Genomic DNA, 15,142 nt, shown 5'->3' on the forward strand with positions numbered 1-15,142 from the left:
CCAATGTCCTGTACAGCCGCAACATGACCTCCCAACTCCTGTACTCAATACTCTGACCAATAAAGTAAAGCATACCAAATGCCTTCTTCACTATCCTATCTACCTGCGACTCCATTTTCAAGGAGCTATGAACCTGCACTCCAAGGTCTCTTTGTTCAGCAACACTCCCTAGGACCTTACCATTAAGTGTATTAGTCCTGTTAAGATTTGCTTTCCCAAAATGCAGCACCTCGCATTTATCTGAATTAAACTCCATCTGCCACTTCTCAGCCCATTGGCCCATCTGGTCCAGATCCTTTTGTAATCTGAGGTAACCCTCTTCGCTGTCCACTACACCTCCAATTTTGGTGTCATCTGCAAACTTACTAACTGTACCTCTTATGCTCACCACCAAATCATTTATGTAAATGACAAAAGGTAGAGGGCCCAGCACCAATCCTTGTGGCACTCCACTGGTCACAGGCCTCCAGTCTGAAAAACAACCCTCCACCACCACCCTCTGTCTTCTACCTCTGTCTCAATCAAGTTTGTGAGACATGATTTCCCACGCACAAAGCCATGTTAACTATCCCGAATCAGTCCTTGCCTTTCCAAATACATGTACATCCTGTCCCTCAGGATTCCCTCCAACAACTTGCCCACCACTGAGGTCAGGCTCATCGGTCTATAGTTCCCTGGCTTGTCTTTACCACCCTTCTTAAACAGTGGCACAACGTTTGCCAACCTGCAGTCTTCTGGCACCTCACCTATGACTATCGATGATATAAATATCTCAGCAAGAGGCCCAGCAATCACTTCTCTAGATTCCCACAGAGTTGTCGGGTACTCCTGATCAGGTCCTGGGGATTTATCCACTTTTAACCGTTTCAAGATATCCAGCACTTCCTCCTCTGTAATCTGGACATTTTGCAAGATGTCACCATCTATTTCCCTACAGTTTATATCTTCCATATCCTTTTCCACAGTAAATACTGATGCAAAATATTCATTTAGTATCTCCCCCATTTTCTGTGGCTTCACATAAAGGCCACCTTGCTGATCTTTGAGGGTTCCTATTCTCTCCCTAGTTACCCTTTTGTCCTTAATACATTTGTAAAAACCCTTTGGATTCTCCTTAATTCTATTTGCCAAAGCTATCTCATGTCCCCATTTTGCCCTCCTGATTTCCCTCTTAAGTATACTCCTATTTTCTTTATACTCTTCTAAGGATTCACTCGATCCTGTCTATACCTGACATATGCTTCCTTCTTTTTCTTAATCAAACCCTCAATTTCTTTAGTCATCCTGCATTCCCTATACCTTCCAGCCTTGCCTTTCACCCTGACAAGAATATACTTTCTCTGGATTCTTGTTATCTCATTTCTGAAGGCCTCCCATTTTCCAGCAGTTCCTTTACCTGCGAACATCTGCCTCCAATCAGCTTTCAAAAGTTCTTACCTAATACCATCAAAATTGGCCTTTCTCCAATTTAGAACTTCAACTTTTAGATCTGATCATGAGAAGAAGGGAGAATGCCATTTTTGAAGGGTCACCATGAGGTATGATGCAAGACAGTTACAAGAGGAGGGTGACTGTGAGTGTTGACTATTCAGATGTGTATGTAAAGTACCTGGAGAGAGAGAAATGTGGGCAGCTGCAAGGTGTGTTAAACTGAGGATGTCTATATAAGACAAGTCTGGGAAATCAGATTGTTGGGATTGGTGTTTGGAATGCCACTTATCCTAACCATCTTCCTGCTGTGTTATATCATTTTGGTGAAACATCTTCAGGAGGAAATCACAGTGCTGCTGATGCCATATCTACTTGGTTGGAGAGGTGATCCTCTTCCTCACGTTCTTGGGACATTTACAACACTTCAGTTCTTTCAATAACAGTAAAGAGTGAAAGGCCTGGGGAGGTCTTCTCTCCAAACATACGGTTGTTGTAACCCCAAAATTTCAAATGATGTGAATCCCAGTATTCCATGTTGAGGTTCCTTTAATTAGAAAGTGTTGGTTTGTTAAATGCAGTGTATTACCATGCCTGCTGTCTGGTTGGCAAATTCAGAGGCAGTATGCTAATGTTGTGCTTTTGGGAAAAAGCCTTGGCAAAGCTCATCAGTTGAGGAATTGGATTCCCAAGCTGCCAATGATCCCACTGTTTCAGCAGCATGTAAGTGCAAAAGGTTCTGCTTTTATGTTTAGGTTGACTGAACATGGTCATTTAAAAGAAGTGCAAGCTTTTCAAGAGAGATTGCAAAACATCTTTGATTAATCAACATGAATTTGCAATTACTGTCACTTCTTGGCTTGTGTAAACTTCTGACTATCAGATTTTCCATTACACCCTGGAGCACGAAACATGTTTTCCATCACCCTGCAGCTGCTGGATGATAACTAGCAAAATTCTACCAATTAATAATAACAAGTGACTTCACATAAAAGCATACCTTTTGCAACCATGAAATTCCACTAGATTTAATAACTTACCATTCCTCTCTGTTGTGCAAAACTTCGCATCCAAGTATAATACTTACATGTAAAATCCTGAGCACAATATAGTCCAAATTCCAAATGTGTCAACAAAAATCATTTCATTGAATTCTTTGTTTGTGTGGAGTTTTTTCTATCATTGGCTAGATTGAATTATAAAGCCATGGGTCCTAAAACTTCATGGATAACACATTGGAGTCAGAATTGAAGCCTCTGAGATTGGCATCTCTGAACAGGAGGGAAAAAAGCTCCATTCTCAAATCAGAGACATATTTTGGGGCAAGTGTCTTAAAATTGGCAATCTGGAAAATGTCCATGAAGCAACAATTTTTATTATGTCATGTGTCTGTTAGAGCAAAAGGAGGGAAATGATCATTCCCCCTCAGTAATTCTTCATTTTTTTGGCTGTGTAGCAGTCAATCTAACAATAACAAGGGATAATTTCCCTTGCTAATCATTTATGGGAGAAGTGATTGCTAATTAAAAGCTATATAATGTCAGGAGAAAACGTATTTATTCTGACGAAAGATCATTGACCTGCAATGTTAACTGTTTTTATCTCTCCACAGATGCTGCCAGGCCTGCTGAGTATTTTCAGCAATTTTTGTTTTCATTTCATATTCCAAGCTCTAATAGGATTTGACTCTGACTGACAGAGATGCTGCCATGAAAAATGCACCAGGGATCAGTTCCTCTAAAGCTGTTGTTTAAATTGTAAAATAAACAAGAATACTCTGAATATAGTCATTCGTGGGGCATCAATCAGAGTCCACTTACCAACTGACCAGTACCCTGTTGTTGTGCAGTGTAAATTGTCAACCCCTTTAAAATTTGATGTGCTTGTGTCTGACATGGTGAAAGCTTCAAAAGCATATCTCTTTTTCAGCAATACTCAATCTCTATATTAACAACTGATGTCTTGAAAATGCCAATCATTTAACTTAGAGCAGAACCTCACAGGATGGGAGAAAATTGTTTGGAATATTTATCTTCAAGTCAGTTCTGATGTTTGTAGGATAAACAAAGAAAACAGCATGCTGGATGTGTGCTGCTCCTTTAGAGGAAAGATACCGTGACTTTTCTGGCTGGGAACAATTCCCCTACAGCTGAACTCTCCTCATCGAATCTTCTGCTATGTATATAGGTTGACAGAAACAGAAGCAGAGCCATATACGGGGTACTTGAGAAGCCTGCCACTTGGCTATGAGCAATGTGGCTTTTCAGCTGTGACTGGAAACTGACAGATAGAGATCCCAAGACCAAATCACACCATTCAGGAAGGGAGGAATGGGTAACCTTAATTCACTATAAGAATTTGCTCTTTGGATATTTGTGATGTTGAACTAAGGCAAAAAAAAATGAGGATCGCTTAGTTGTAATTCCTGTGCAAATATGATTCAGGAATTTGCAGCACTATTAATTCTGCTGTATCTCTTCAAAAGAAAGAGAAGAGTGGATATCCAGCCTTGCTGAGGTGTATGCTGCAACCTTAACTGATCACTTGTGCATGACCTGCAGTTCTTAGTATGGCACAGCAAATGTGAGCTACATGGGTAAACCAGGAACATCAGTGAGAAAATGCTTAGGGTATTAAAGCATTGTTTTAGAACCATGAATCAATCTGGGTGAACCATAAATATGATCTAGATGAATATTGCTCATGACTGTGTTAAGCTGCTGATATTTCCTTATTGAACAGTTCAGAGATGTTATGGCACACCTCTGGAGCAGGTGGGACTTGAACCCAGGACTCCTGGTCAGAAGGAGGGGCTTGTAGAACAGAACTGCTATGGGTAGAAGGCTCACTGAAATTGAATCATGGAATGAGAGTAAGGATGATGGAGTGCAGGTTTAGGACTTTTATGGCTTTGTGGTAGTGTCCCTACCTTTGAGCCTGGGTTTGTCCCACCTGCTCCAGAGGTATGCAAGAACATCCCCGATTAGGTTGATTTGGAAAAAACAATGGTGTGCAGCAGCAAACAGATCATTGCACACATTGGCTTGGATACTATTGCTTTCTTTCAGATAGATTTGAATTCTCAGAACTGACTATTTATTTTTCTGAGACAAATCCAGAGGAGTAAAGCCATTCAATCGACTTTCATTTATCTGTCTAGGTAGAAATCTCCCTGTTACAGATCCATCTGATTTAACAGCATCTGAGGCAATCACCCTGATTACCCCTCATCCTCTCTCCGACTTGGGAGACCATTTCAAGTTTTGGTTAATATTATTGAGGAAAACTTTATTGTCAATACTAATCATAATTTTGTCCTTTTCTATTTATAATCTATATTCCTTCATTTTACCATCATGTTTCAAACAGAAGTGATGCTCCAGATTTACCTAAGTTAAATTGTTTTCTACACTCTGCAGACTCTTCCCCTCAATCACCTTCATTCAAGATGACAATAGCACATTAATTCCACCAGTCCTCTGGCAATAGCCTTCGTGCTTTTTAAATTCTGCAACATCTCCAGGACACCAATGTTTCCTTTGTGCTGTGTGATTTAAAAAGTAAGAGACTGTCCTGTCCCAGGGACTTGATTTGAAATAACGTACAACTTATTATCAAGAAAATGTCTCCTGTAAAGCTGGCTAATACAGCTGAGAATCTTCTGGAATGACCAGAAACTAAGACAGAACCCAGACTGGGCCCCAGATTTATCCCTATCAGAATTCAAAATCTCTAACAAGGTTCTTGGTGTAGTGGAGGAGATGAGATTCCAGAGAGGTACAGACAGACATTTCTGTGGCCAGCAGAGAAAAAGCAGAATGGTGTGTTGTTTCTCTGTGCCAGGATCAAGGATGTCTTAGAGAGGGTGCAGAATGTTCTCACAAAGGAGAGGGGCCAGCAGGAGGTCATTGTCCACATCGGAACCAACGACATTGGAAGGGAAAAGGTTGAGACTCTGAAGGGAGATTACAGAAAGTTTGGTAGAAATTTAAAAAGGAGGTCCTCAGAGGTAGTAATATCTGGATTACTCCCAGTGCTACGAGCTAGTGAGGGCAGGAATAGGAGGATAGAGCAGATGAATGCATGGCTCAGGAGCTGGTGTATGGGAGCAAGATTCACATTTTTGGATCATTGGAATCTCTTTTGGGGTAGAAGTGACCTGTACAAGAAGGACAGATTGCACCTAATTGGAAGGGGACTAATATACTGGCAGGGAAATTTGCTAGAACTGTTTCGGAGGATTTAAACTAGTAAGGTGGGGGGGTGCGTCCCAGGGACATAGTGAGGAAAGAGATCAATCTGAGACGGGTACAGCTGAGAACAGAAGTGAGTCAAACAGGGCCGGCAGGGACAAGTTAGGACTAATAAATTAAACTGCATTTATTTCAATGCAAGGGGCCTAACAGGGAAGGCAGATGAACTCAGGGCATGGTTAGGAACATGGGACTGGGATATCATAGCAATTACAGAAACATGGCTAAAGGATGGACAGGACAGGCAGCTGAATGTTCCAGGATACAAATGCTACAGGAAGGATAGAAAGGGAGGCAAAAGAGGAGGGGAAGTGGCATTTTTGATAAGGGATAGCATTACAGCTGTGCTAAGGGAGGATATTCCCGGAAATACATCCAGGGAAGTTATTTGGGTGGAACTGAGAAACAAGAAAGGAATGATTACCTTATTGGGATTGTATTATAGACTCCCCTAATAGTCAGAAGGAAATTGAGCAACAAACTTGTAAGGAGATCTCAGCTATCTGTAAGAATTATAGGGTAGTTATGATAGGAGATTTTAACTTTCCAAACATCAACTGGGGCTGCCATAATATTAAATGTTTAGATGGAGAGGAATTTCTTAAGTGTGTACAAGACAGTTTTCTGATTCAGTATGTGGATGTACCTACCAGAGAAGGTGCAAAACTTGACCTACTCTTGGGAAATAAGGCAGGGCCGGTGACTGAGGTGTCAGTGGGGTACACTTTGGGGCCAGCGACCATAATTCTATTTGTTTTAAAATAGTGATGGAAAAGGATAGACCAGATTTAAAAGTTGAAGTTCTAATTTGGAGAAAGGCCAATTTTGACGGTATTAGGCAAGAACGTTCGAAAGCTGATTGGAGGCAGATGTTCGCAAGTAAAGGGACTGCTGGAAAATGGGAAGCTTTCAGAAATGAGATAACAAGAATCCAGAGAAAGTATATTCCTGTCAGTGTGAAAGGGAAGGTTGGTAGGTATAGGGAATGCTGGATGACTAAAGAAATTGAGGGTTTGATTAAGAAAAAGAAAGAAGCATATGTCAGGTATAGACAGGATAGATCGAGTGAATCCTTAGAAGAGTATAAAGAAAATAGGAGTATACTTAAGAGGGAAATCAGGAGGGAAAAACGGGGACATGAGATAGCTTTGGCAAATAGAATTAAGGAGAATCCAAAGGGTTTTTACAAATATATTAAGGACAAAAGGGTAACTAGGGAGAGAATAGGGCCCCTCAAAGATCAGCAAGGCGGCCTTTATGTGAAGCCACAGAAAATGGGGGAGATACTAAATGAATATTTTGCATCAATACTTACTGTGGAAAAGGATATGGAAGATATAGACTGTAGGGAAATAGATGGTGACATCTTGCAAAATGTCCAGATTACAGAGGAGGAAGAGCTGGATGTCTTGAAATGGTTAAAGGTGGATAAATTCCCAGGACCTGATCAGGCGTACCCGAGAACTCTGTGGGAAGCAAGAGAAGTGATTGCTGGGCCTCTTGCTGAGATATTTGTATCATCGATAGTCACAGGTGAGGTGCCGGAAGACTGGAGATTGGCAAACGTGGTGCCACTGTTTAAGAAGGGTGGTAAGGGCAAGCCAGGAAACTATAGACCGGTGAGCCTGACCTCGGTGGTGGGCAAGTTGTTGGAGGCAATCCTGAGGGACAGGATGTACATGTATTTGAAAAGGCAAGGACTGATTCGGGATAGTCAACATGGCTTTGTGCGTGGGAAATCATGTCTCACAAACTTGATTGAGTTTTTTGAAGAAGTAACAAAGAAGATTGATGAGGGTAGAGCAGTAGGTGTGATCTATATGGACTTCAGTAAGGCGTTCAACAAGGTTCATCATGGGAGACTGATTAGCAAGGTTAGATCTCATGGAATACAGGGAGAACTAGCCATTTGGATAGAGAACTGGCTCAAAGGTAGAAGACAGAGGGTGGTGGTGGAGGGTTGTTTTTCAGACTGGAGGCCTGTGACCAGTGGAATGCCACAAGGATCGGTGCTGGGCCGTCTACTTTTTGTCATTTACATAAATGATTTGGTGGTGAGCATAAGAGGTACAGTTAGTAAGTTTGCAGATGACACCAAAATTGGAGGTGTAGTGGACAGCGAAGAGGGTTACCTCAGATTACAAAAGGATCTGGACCAGATGGGCCAATGGGCTGAGAAGTGGCAGATGGAGTTTAATTCAGATAAATGCGAGGTGCTGCATTTTGGGAAAGCAAATCTTAGCAGGACTAATACACTTAATGGTAAGGTCCTAGGGAGTGTTGCTGAACAAAGAGACCTTGGAGTGCAGGTTCATAGCTCCTTGAAAGTGGAGTCGCAGGTAGATAGGATAGTGAAGAAGGCGTTTGGTATACTTTCCTTTATTGATCAGAGTATTGAGTACAGGAGTTGGGAGGTCATGTTGCGGCTGTACAGGACATTGGTTAGGCCACTGTTGGAATATTGCGTGCAATTTCCTATTGGAAAGATGTTGTGAAACTTGAAAGGGTTAAGAAAAGATTTACAAGGATGTTGCCAGGGTTGGAGGATCTGAGCTACAGGGAAAGACTGAACAGGCTGTGGCTGTTTTTCCTGGAGCGTCGGAGGCTGAGGGTGACCTTATAGAGGTTTGCAAAATTATGAGGGGCATGGATAGGATAAATCGACAGTCTTTTCCATGGGGTCGTAGAGTCCAGAACTAGAGGGCATAGGTTTAGGGTGAGAGGGGAAAGATATAAAAGAGAGCTAAGGGGCAACTTTTTCACGCAGAGGGTGGTACGTGGATGGAATGAGCTGCCAGAGGATGTGGTGGAGGCTGGTACAATTGCAACATTTAAGAGGCATTTGGATGGGTATATGAATAGGAAGGGTTTGAAGGGATATGGGCCGGGCGCTGGCAGGTGGGAATAGATTGGGTTGGGATATCTGGTTGGCATGGACGGGTTGAACCGAAGGGTCTGTTTCCATGCTGTACATCTCCCAATACTCTATGACTCTAAATCATTATTCCAATGGCCAGGTCTTTCTTTAAAATGCAGCATGATGATCTGCACAGATGTACCTGAAAATCAGCTGACCTGACAAGTGATGGACAGTTTGGGGCTCGTGCTGAGATCATGGTCTGATGCCTGAAAATGTGGCCTGTCTGCTACCCTTTTAAAATGGAGCTTCTTTTTTTTTGTGAGGACAGGTGGGGCCTAATATTTTTCCGAAGTATCAGACGTTCTGCTGACCCTGCAAACTTTATATAAATCAGATGTTTTAACTAGTCATGTATGAGCAATACATCGATATATTGCACTCTGTCAATCTCCAGGATTCATGTTCAACACTGACCCACTCATACACCATACCTTTCAGCTCAAAAATATCTTACCCTTTCAGGAATGCTTCCTTTTCTATTTCTCAATGGTCTATATTTTTCAGTTATATTAAATCTCTTCATTAATTTGACTACAAGTGAAAACAAGTTACAGCAATCTCCATATATTTTGTTGGGGGGGTTTATATTTTGGATAATTGATGCTTTCCCTTTTATACAATGAAATAATTATGATCTAAAGACAATATCCATATTTCATACAAAGAAAGAATTTGCAATTATTAAATGATGCTTTTTACAACTATCCAGTGCTTTGTACCCGGTTAAGCTCTTTTTAAATGAGTAATAGAATAGGTAAGTCCACAATTTGTGCACTGAGGAGAATTTCCTGCATCTTTTCCAAATACACTGAGACATCACAAAGGGCCATCTCATTTAGAAAAGAGCACTCTCTTAACACCGCACTGAAAAGCCACTTTATATTCTGGCCACATCTCTGGGAGACTTCTGTATACACTTCAGCCATAGCTAACTTTTGTTTCAGTACATTTGATCCTATGGTTTTACTGGTAAGTTTTTGTTCCCCTCATGTACCACAAATAATTTATCCCTCTAAATTCAACAACTGCTATGATGTGTGAATGCATACTCAAATAGGACTGCTGAAGTGAATATGTATATCAATGGCTAACTCTGACATAGCTCCATCAGTGCCAAGATAGAGTCTCCATTGCTGAACTTGATGTGAGTTTATTGTTATCAGACACAGTACCTATTGTAGGAGCAGCATTTTGCGATGCCACATATCATTGTGTAGGATTTCTCTTCAAAATGATTTGTTGATTTACATAAATATTTTGTGATACCTATGTATTCCTTACTTATTGTACCTGCACCTGACAATTGAAACTGGCTGTTAGGTAGCAATTCATCAGCTGAACAGCTCAACTTCCAAGGCATCTAACCACGTTCTAGTACTGGGCACCTTTAGGTCCACTGTTTTGAAGTCTGTAGTGTTTGTAATGCCACTGCTTAGCTTGAGGAAATGTCTGTTCCTTCACAGGTGAGATGGAGATGGTTTAAAATAATCAATATGAAAATCTACCAATTTAAGCTTGGTTGAAATGGCACCTGACTCCCCTCATTAGTTAAACGTGGATCATAAAATCATTTTCAGATGAGAAAATGCAAGCATTACAAGATTCTATGTGTCCAGTATCCTTTTCTAGCAAAAGTCACAGTCAGCCAATTATTCCCAATGTGGTGCAGGGATTTAACATTGACATCAGGGGTTGTAAAGTTCTGTCCAGATTGTCTGAATGTACCAATTGTGTCCTGGTACACTGCCACAAAGGTCCTTACCATGTCCATCTATATTAAAAACATAAGGGGAATTTTGTAACTGACCTGACTGGCTCTGCTCCTGCTGTACAGTATTTGTAATCTGTTAGTTTTGACAGTTTCTTACAAAAACACCAGAAATAGGAGTAAGAAGTCCATGTGGTCTGTTCCCTCTCACCATACAATAATGCCTGCTGTCAGGTTTCAACTCCATCTTCCTGCCCCATTTCCAATGTAAATATAAATGTAAATCAGGGTCACATGGGTTACATGAAAACTCAACGGCATTTCAATTACTACCTGAATGGAATGTCCCGTTCAGCAGGGACAACAGGTATTTCACCTGTTTTAAATACATTTTAAACCATTTGAAGAAAACAGTTTTAAATCCCATCAGTGGCCTCTCGGCCCTGAGTTTAGCTGGCCTGTATTGGCACCCACTCCACCATATCTTGATTTATAAAATGTCTACTCTTGTTTTCCAATCTCTCAACAGCCTGCTTTTCTCTACTTCTATAAATTCCTCCAGCCTTCTTGAATGTCTGTACGTTTCTGAATGTGGCCTCACCTAGCACTAATTTTCATCACCCCATTGTTCTCGTCCACACCTTTCGATGCTTAGGTATTAACCTCTGAAATTCTGTCAGAGACCTGTCTGCCTTTCTCTCCACCTTTGAAAATCTTAAAACCTTTACCAAACTTTTAGTTATCTGTTCTATTATTTCCTTAAGTGGTTGGACATGAAACATTGTTTCTTGCATAGCACTCTTGTGAGGTGCCTTGAACATTTTAGTATGTTAAAGGTGTTCTCTAAGTTCAAGTTGTTACTGAGGGAAGGAAAAGCAGGAAACCTCTCTCAGGCCTTACAACCTCTGTCATCCCAAGCATAACGTCATTAGATATTCAAAAGTAAAAAGTAGGACACATGAAAGTGTGGGAATGCAGTGTTTCTGGATAACTGATTTGTTGAGCAACCAGTGGCACAAGTCTGGGGAGGGGTGGTGAATGTAAGTAATCATGCGATTACATCCTCTGGAATATGTCCAGCTAGAGTTAACAACCCTATAATTGTTGAAAGCAGCAGTTATGCACCACATACTTTGTTTCAAAGACATTTTTGCCTCATTTCCTTTTCTAAAAAATCTGAACCAAGAGTTTATCTCCCTCAAAATACTAAGCAGATTCCTTTATTCCATTATGACCTTGCTGTGCAATCCATAATTGTGAGCCCTTTCTCTAGTTAAAAGGATTGTTTGTTTTCATTTGTGCACTGAGTTCTGACAACAGACATTCTCAGCTAGAAGCTGGACTTTAAAGTAACAAAATATGTATGATTAGAACCAAGAAGCAAGAAGACACACAGAGAAAGGAGGAAAGCCTAAACAAAGCAGCTGATTAATGAGTATTTCCAATCTTTAAATTCTAAGTAAGATCTTTAGTTTGTGTTTAGGTCTCCAATCTTTTTTCTCTGTCTTCCTTAAAAATAGCTTCTTATTGTATAAGAATGATGTTGGTGTATAAAATTAATTACACTACTATGTAAGAAGTCAGAAATCTTCTAGTTTAAAGAGTAAGGATACAAGAGTGATTAATTAATAACATAAATACATGTGATAGAGATGGCAAGTCAGGTGATATGTTGCAGCTGCAGCATGTGCCAGCTATTTTACACCAAGACCATAGAGACTGAACACATCTAAAGCAATTGTTTACAGCGCAAGCAAATTTGGTTGAGGAGCTGGAATCTGGGCTGAAGACATTGCACCACATCAGGGAGTGAGAAAGTTATCTGGTCACTTTGGTTTAGAAGGCAGTCACAGGTAATTCAAACTTGGTCTGTGATTGAGGACAGGAGGGTATGATTACAGATGAGATAGTGTAACGACCCAAGGTGTACCTCTTGAGTACCCTCATTCCCTGCAAGTGTCAAACAGTTGTTGCAAGCTGCTTGCCAAGAGCAGGAACGATGGGTGAACTGACCATGATACTGTGGTGCAGGAAATCATTGAAGAGGGAGCGGGGGCAAAGGAACATAGTGTAGTGTCCTCCACTATACTATGTTCCTTAGGGGGGTAGATACTGTTCTCTGCAGCTGTGGACATGATGGCTGCGTTATCTGCCCACTGCCAGGGTTAACGACTTCATCTCTGAGCTGACGAGGAACTTGAATGGGACAGAAGGAATGCCACTGTCATTGGCCACGTTCATACCAACAAAAATGGAAAGAAGTTTCTGCTGGAAGATTCTGAAAGTTAGAAGCTAAACTAAAAAGCAGAAGCTGAAAGGTAATCTCAGGATAATTAACTAAGCTGTGGGAAAACTGGCATAGAATAAACAAAATCGAGGAGTTAACTGCATGGCTCAATGATTGATTTGGTTTCAGTTCATTCGGAACTGGCACTAGTACTTGGGTAGAAAGGAGCTGTTCTGGTCAGACAAACTTCAGTTGAATTGTGCTAACACCAACACTTGGTGAATTGAATAAGCAGGGCTGTAGAGAGGGATTTAAGACAAATATAAAAGGAGAGTGATTAGGAAAAAGGAATAAAGGTCTTACAAGGCAAAAAGATATGAAAGCATTGCAAAGCAGCTATTTGGACAATGAAATCCAGAGTGGGACAGGAAGGAACAGGGTGTATGAACATAAAAAGCAAAAGTAGGGTTAAAGAGGAAAAAAATGGCAAAATTAATGGTATTTACTTAAATTCATGTATTATCCAGAACAAATTAAATGAATTAAAGGCACAAATAGAGATTCATGGCTTGATCTTACAGCTACGACAGAGAAATGATTGTAAGGATCATATTCAGGCATATGTGAATTTTTCAAATGACAGACAGGAAGGTAAGGTGGAGTAGCTTTGTTAGTATGAGATGGAGTAAGTACAAAAAAAAAAATGATGTTGGATCAAATGATTTTGAATCCATATGAGTAGAAATAACAAATAACAAGGGTACTCCCACATTGGTAGATGTAATCAATAGGCTCCCTTATAGTGGCTATGCAGTAGGACAGAAAATCAATCAGAAAATACTGAGAGCATGTGAAATAGACAGTACATTAATCATCAGGATTTCAATCTTCATGTAAGTACTGATTAGATGGGTTGTGTGATTAGCCATTCAGCAGAGTTTAAATAGAAAAGCAGGGGCAGAAAGAGAAAATTAACCAGTTGAGGTTAGGGGAGGAATGATAAGGCATTAGAGAGATTAACTGTTTGGACATGGGGAATTATCCAATTAGAACAGATAGTTAATTTTTAAAGCAGTAGAAGGGAGTGAGATTAACTTGTTAGAATAGGCATTGATTAATTAGAGAAAGAGCTAACTGGTTAAAGTGGCTGTAGGGTAGAAAGAATAACTGATTAGAACAGACAGTTAACTGATTGAGAGCGGGGTTAGAATAACAGAGACTAAGTAGGTCTGTGGTAGAAAATTCCAAGGTTCAATACATTTTTGGGTCCTCCCTGCATTCACTCTGCCTAGCCCTGTTAGAATTTTATAAGTTTCAATCAGATCCCCATCATCTTTCTAAATTCTAGTCAATGCAGGCCCATTTGAACCAATCTCTTCTCATAAAGCAGCACTGTTATTCCTAATATCAGCCTAATGAACATTTGCTGGAGTCCCTTTGTGGCAAGTTCTTGGGTAGGGAAATCAAAACTGCATATAATTCTCCAGGTGCGGTCTCATCAAAGCCTTGTATAACTACAGTAAGACATCCTTTCTCCTGAACTCTTACAATGAAGGCTAATCTACCATTTGCCTTAATTGCTTATTGGACCTACCTGTCTCTATTCATTGATGAGTTGCTCAGTGGCTAGCACTGCTCAAAGTGCATGGATCCTGGTTCAATTACAGCCTAGGGTGACTGTCTGTGTGGAGTTTGCACACTCTCCCTGTGTCTGCTTGGGATTTACTCTGGGTGCTCTAGATTTCTCCCACAGCCCAAAAAAGGTTTGAGTTATAAAGAAAAGCTGAATTGGAGCATAGGTGGTTGAGAGGCGACCTTAAAGATGTTTATAAAATAATGAGGACTTTTAAATAGTGTTAATGGTGGTTGGCTTTTCTCTAGGATGGAAGCTTTCAAGAATGCGGGGTTCATTTTTAAGATGAGAGGAGAAGGATTTAAAAAAGATACAAGGGGAAATTGTTTTACACAGAGGTGGTTCACTTGAGGAAGTGGTGAATATGGATACAATTAGCATGTTTAAAAGACATTTGGATAAGTACAGGAATGGGAAAGGTTTGACGGATATGGGCCAGGAGGAGGCAGGTATGACATGTTTAGTTTGGGATTATGTTCAGCATAGACTGGATGGATTGAGGGGTCTGTTTCCATGCTGTCTGACTCTAGATTGTGAAAATAAAATTTCAGAGGTAGCCACAAGGAAGAACACAAAGTGTATTCAAAGCAGTCTCCTAGAATAATATACTGTGAATCATACCAGGGAGCAGGCTATTTTGGATCTGGTCATCTAAAATTAAGTGAGTTTAACAAATGACCTCAAGGTAAAAGATCCCTGAGGGAACAACCATATCATTTACTTTGAGAGTGAGAAATTTGGGTTGGAAACAAATGTGCTTAACCTAAATAAGGATAATTACATAGGAATGAGGGCAGAGTTAGCCGGAGGAATGAGTTAAGCAGGAAAGACAGTATACAAATAGCATACTTTTGAGAAAATGGTTCATGACTCACACAAAATATATATCCCAGTGAGGAATGATTCTGGGCAGGGATAAACCAACCATGGATAACCAAGGAAGTTAAGGAGAGTGTCAAATTGTAAGAAAACG

The 15,142-nt window shown here is 40.5% G+C and overlaps 1 long non-coding RNA gene across 13 annotated transcripts in view; it reads left to right on the forward strand.

Moving 5' to 3' along the window:
* The window catches only part of LOC148148538 (uncharacterized), a 418,607-nt gene that overhangs the window by 187,728 nt on the left and 215,737 nt on the right, over positions 1-15,142 (forward strand). For 2 of the 13 annotated variants that reach the window (XR_015758889.1, XR_015758892.1), the window contains one exon: positions 3,041-3,278. The exons of the other annotated variants lie outside the window; for them this stretch is intronic. This is a non-coding gene — a long non-coding RNA (uncharacterized LOC148148538). Of the gene's footprint in view, positions 1-3,040; positions 3,279-15,142 lie in introns of those variants that run through there. 13 annotated transcript variants of the gene reach the window in all.

Source organism: Chiloscyllium plagiosum, unplaced genomic scaffold, assembly GCF_037043375.1.
Source record: "Chiloscyllium plagiosum isolate Xiang-an unplaced genomic scaffold, Cpla_swu_hap1 HiC_scaffold_12, whole genome shotgun sequence".
Classification (NCBI taxonomy): domain Eukaryota; kingdom Metazoa; phylum Chordata; class Chondrichthyes; order Orectolobiformes; family Hemiscylliidae; genus Chiloscyllium; species Chiloscyllium plagiosum.